Here is a 5,660-nt window from a genome sequence, read left to right on the forward strand (position 1 = left end):
TCCCCCCTCTCTCCCCCCTCTCCCTCCCTCCTCCTCCCCCCCCCCCTGCATGAACTGAACTGAACTTTATATTTCCATCTGACAATTCATTATCCCCTAGACAACGATAGAGCTTATTTCTTATTGATTATTATTATACCCACACTTTTAGGTTTAGTATTGATGACGTATATTATCTGTATATTTGCATTGATATTATTTTTGTGTATTTTTACTAATAAATACTGTTTAAAAATAGTATCACCAGACTCCAACGGACACTTCTATCTTTGCTGGTAAGATACCCAGTTACGGGGTTCGTAACAATACCTGTCTGCCATTGTTCAATGACAAAAAAAAATAGAAAATGCCGAAATGTTTCAACTTGTCAGGCTGTATCTAGTGGAGAAAGTATTAGTTTTTAGATTCATTACCAATTTATCTACTGAAATGTTAATTTATAACTTTGTTCTTTCTCCACAGAATGTGCCTGACTTGAATAATACTGATTTTCTGTGTTACTTCATGGGTTTTAGATGAGAGGTTTCCCAACCTGGGGTTCATGGATCTCTTGGTTCATGGTAAGGCTCAATGGCATAAAAAGGGTTAGGAATCCACTGCTTTTACATCATTTTGTTTTTGTACTCTAGTGGCCTGTTATGGCTTTTATAGTGAACTCCTGATCCAGCTTTAAAGTTCGAAGGCTAGAGAGTTGTGTTTTGCCACATTGGTTATCAAATCAATTTCAAAATTGTCTGATTATTCATTGTGTGAAAATATTGCTGTATAAAACAGTGAATGTATGAAAGGATGCCAATTGTCCGAAGTTGAATTTTTTAATCATTCAACTGTTGGACTCTGGCTGTGCCTTAAGAAGGCTAACCAGATGTGCTCAATCATTGACTTCTGTATTGGGCAAACCTTATAGTTAGAAATTACACAGATTATTCTTGATTTGTACTGTCCCTCTTGGCACTCGTGAGATCCTGAACTTGATTATTTAACACATTTTCTAGTGTCCAATGTGACAATAGTTTGAGATGCAGATTCCAAGCGTCATTATTCTCATATAACTGTAAAAGGTGTAACTTTTACAATTGCATCTCATTACCTTGAATATTTACTGTTGAGCTGACAATATCTTGTAAGTTTGTATTTTGCAGATCTATAATTAGAATAGCAAGGAAAACTGCTGGTTTAGAATTAGCAATTGACAGTGGTGGCAAATTTTGATAAGTAGAACCAGGGAACTTGGCAAAGCTAGATCTGCTTGAGAAATAACTAAGCACATAATGTAGACTGACTATTAATAAACAATTTCTGTATTTTTTAAAGCTTTGAAATTGTTTTCATTTTAGATATGCTGGAAGCTCAACTGCAGATTCTGATTCTGCCTTGGGCTATATTTGTTTAGCAGAAATGTTCAGGCTTAAGGATTACTATCCTTTTAAGTGTAACCCTCAGTTTGGCTAGCGGCTTAATCTAGGGGATGATAACCCCCAGCCCAGCTAAACTTAAGAAATCTCATTTGGGTGGATGCTACGTGATGTGTCCCATTACAAATCAGTACCACAAAATAACAAAAAGTACACAACATGCGATTCAACGATTGAGCTTTATAATTAACTAGACAACTTGGTGATCTGTTGGGGCACCCTTTGAGAGAAAGGTAGTGCAGTCTAATGTGATGTGCTTTGGAAATTAAAGAAGAAAAACTCGGTTTATTAAAGAATAAAGATGCATAGCAAGACAAATATAGCTCCTCCTTGTTTAATGAAGGACACTTTTGATGACAACATTTCTGGTTGATCTGCCACCCTTCAAGAATACTCTAACATTTTCATTTCTTTTTCCCCTGGCCTAAAACCACATACAGCTGACCATGCTGGATTACCGGTTTCTTCAGATAAATCAACACATTCTCCATGGTTTGGCCTTGCGCCTTGTGTATAGTCAGAGCAAAGCATGACTGTATCAGGAACTGGCGCTGCTTGAAGAGGGACATCTTCCCCTTCTGATAAATTGAGAGTAATTCTTGGGATCATGACAATGTCATTAATGAATGCATTAATGTTTATCTTTGCTACGATGAGATTGTCGTGCAGTTCTTCCACCATAATTCGTGTTCCATTGTAAGGCCTTAGTGGATCCAAGTTCCTCATTGAAATGATGGGAGATGCCCTCTTCAATTCGAGTTTATGTGGCGACAATCTAGAGAGTTTGACCGAATCAAGGAATTCTGTTAGAAAATGAGTGGTGTTAGCTCCTTCACTTACGGCATTGAAGGAACAGTATTCTTTCATGATTCCAGGAAAGTGTCTAATGCATATGAAGTTTATTTTTCGCATCATTTTATTGAAAGGAACCAAGATAGAATTCCTCGAACAGTTCTGCAGGATTGTTGAATGTCAGATAGATGAAATCAATGCATTCTTCCATAGTTTTTGCTGGCATAATCATATCTTCAGGTAATTCGATTTCATCGTTTTCATTTTTCTCAATCTTCTCCAACATCCAATAAGAACTCAGAATATCATCCCTCTCCCTGAATCACATGTTTCTCTTCAATTGAAACTTGATGAAGCTTCTCCATAAGTAGGATTTTTTTTAATGCATTATTTCCACGTTTCACAACTGGTAGAAGCTGACAGAAATCGCCACAGCAAATGGTTAAAGTACCCCTGCGCAGGCCTTATTCCTGCTGCATACATCAGAGTCCAGTCCACGGTTTTGAAGCTCTCCCTCCTAATCATGGGGCACTCATTCCAGACAATGAGCCTCGCATTTTGGAGTAAATTTGCAGTATTGGTGTTTTTATCAATGTTACAAAAGGCATCTTCATTGACTTTGAGGGGTATTTTGAATCTTGAATGTGCTGTCCTGCCACCAGGCATCAATGTTGCTGCAATACCTGATGATGCTACAGCAATAGCAACACCTCCATCTCCCCTAACTTTAGCGAGGATTGTTGATGATAAATGACTTCCCCCGTACCTCTTGGTGCATCAATGAAAATCATTGAAGAGCGATTCCTTTCCAAGCAGTCGCACACACATTCATATACTTCTCTTTGCTCATACTTGAATAGGGGCTCCTGTGAAACAAATTCCAGCTGTTCCTCTGTTGTATTGCAGTTCACTCAATAAATCCAGATTGAGTAATTGTACTGTTTTTTGGTGTTGGCAAGTTATATTTTTCAAGTGTTTTGCCCATGTTCTCAAGTTTCTCTTGGAAATACAGAAGAGCCTGTCCATGATGCCTCTCATCAATCATGATGCTAGGATCATTGATAGTTCTCTCCATTTGTAAGAAATCTTCAGACATTGCTTTCTCGAACCAGTTCCATAATTGCTGTGGATTGTTGATTTCAATGTTTGTAAGTAAGACAACAAACAAATCTCTGCTCTGGGCACTCTTGTTCTCTCCTTCCATAGTTTGCTGCCAGTGATTGTCAGCTTGCAGCAATCCTCTCTCTCTCTGTGCAGATGTCTTTGAATGATGGAAGGATATTTCCATCATGTGTTTTCAATGATTCAAAAGATACTGGTCCCTTTATGTGATGAAGAAGTCATCTCAAATAGTAGAGGTCACCACTTCGTGGAGAAACGGTATACGCTCGACCCAGAACATTTGCTTCAAAAATCCCAGAATACTCCTCCACTCTTTTTCCCCATTCTCCTTCTTTCCCATCTCTTATTAGTCCAAGTGTAGAATCTGAGAATATCTGTATAGTAAATAAAAACACAAAATGCTGGCAGAACTCAGCAGGCCAAACAGCATCTATGGGAGGAGGTAGTGACAACGTTTCGGGCCGAAACCCTTAATCAGGAGTGAAGTAACATGGGATGGTTGGGGGGGGGGGGGGATAAGAAGTGGGGGGAGGGATGAAGTAGAGAACTGGGAAGTGATGAGCTGAAGGGAAATGGGCTAGGGGAAGGTGGAGAATTATGGGAAATAAAAGAGAAAGAAAGGTAGGGTTGGGGGGGGCGGGGGGAAAGAGAGCTTCCAGGTGAGGCGACACTTCACCTGTGAGTCAGCTGGTGTGGTATACTGCGTCCTGTGCTCTCAATGTGGCCTATTATATATTGGTGAGACCTGACGCAGACTGGGAGACCATTTCGCTGAACACCTACGCTCTGTTCGCCAGAGAAAGTAGGATCTCCCAGTGGCCACACATTTTAATTCCACGTCCCATTCCCATTCTGATATGTCTATCCATGGCCGCCTCCTCTACTGTCAAGATGAAGCCACACTCAGGTTGGAGGAACAACACCTTGTATACTGGCTGGGTAGCCTCCAACCTGATGGCATGAACGTTGACTTCTCTAACTTCTGTTAATGCCCAATTAACAGAAGGTCCGATTAAACCTGTCTGGCTGGGGATCACCCTATGGGTGATGGGGCGTGGTCCTCGACTTCCTGACTCCAAGCATACCCAGTAACTCATGGATAAGTCTGCTTTCAAAATCCCATCCCTGATCACTATGTATTGTCGTGGTTTTTCGTGCTTTTCAAATGACCAGGAGACGCAGAAAATTCTTCAAGAAGGGTTAAACTTTAATTTGCAAATCAAAGTTGAGACAGTCATTGAGCTAGTCGCTGAATGCCTCCCGATTTTCGGACCCAGCCGCTTTTTAAAGCAAACCTGGTTTAGCTGCATTAACATATCCAAGCGTCTCAATATCACCAAGACCAAGGAGATGGTGGTGGACTTTAGGAGATCTAGGCCTCATATGGAGCCAGTGATCATTAATGGAGAATGTGTGGAGCAGGTTAAGACCTACAAATATCTGGGAATACAGTTAGACGAAAAGCTAGACTGGACTGCCAACACAGATGCCTTGTGCAGGAAGGCACAGAGTCGACTGTACTTCCTTAGAAGGTTGGCGTCATTCAATGTCTGTAGTGAGATGCTGAAGATGTTCTATAGGTCAGTTGTGGAGAGAGCCCTCTTCTTTGTGGTGGCATGTTGGGGAGGAAGCATTAAGAAGAGGGACGCCTCACGTCTTAATAAGCTGGTAAGGAAGGCGGGCTCTGTCGTGGGCAAAGTACTGGAGAGTTTAACATCGGTAGCTGAGCGAAGGGCGCTGAGTAGGCTACGGTCAATTATGGAAAACTCTAAACATCCTCTACATAGCATCCAGAGACAGAGAAGCAGTTTCAGCGACAGGTTACTATCGATGCAATGCTCCTCAGACAGGATGAAGAGGTCAATTCTCCCCAATGCCATTAGGCTTTACAATTCAACCGCCAGGACTTAAGAACTTTTTAAAAGCTATTATTAATGCTTTTTGAGATAGTGATTTAGATGCATATCATATTTTCTTACTGAGTTAAGTATTGTATGTAATTAGTTTTGCTACAACAAGTGTAGGACATTGGAAAAAAAGTTGAATTTCCCCATGGGGATGAATAAAGTATCTATCTATCTATCTATCTATCTATCTATCCATGTACTGATATTACATTACATCCATTACTATTTACTATATAGTTTTAATTACACAGCAGACAACTTGTCTCCTACATAGCTTTAGTTACACAGCCGACAAGTTCAAAGCAAAATATCCCTACATATTGTCTCTACATTGCGTTAGTTACACAGCCGACAAGTTCAAAGCAAAATATCCCTGAGTTACTTTTCATTAACACATATTGTCTCTACATTCAATTGGATACCT

Source organism: Hemitrygon akajei, chromosome 23 (assembly GCF_048418815.1).
Source record: "Hemitrygon akajei chromosome 23, sHemAka1.3, whole genome shotgun sequence".
Taxonomy (NCBI): domain Eukaryota; kingdom Metazoa; phylum Chordata; class Chondrichthyes; order Myliobatiformes; family Dasyatidae; genus Hemitrygon; species Hemitrygon akajei.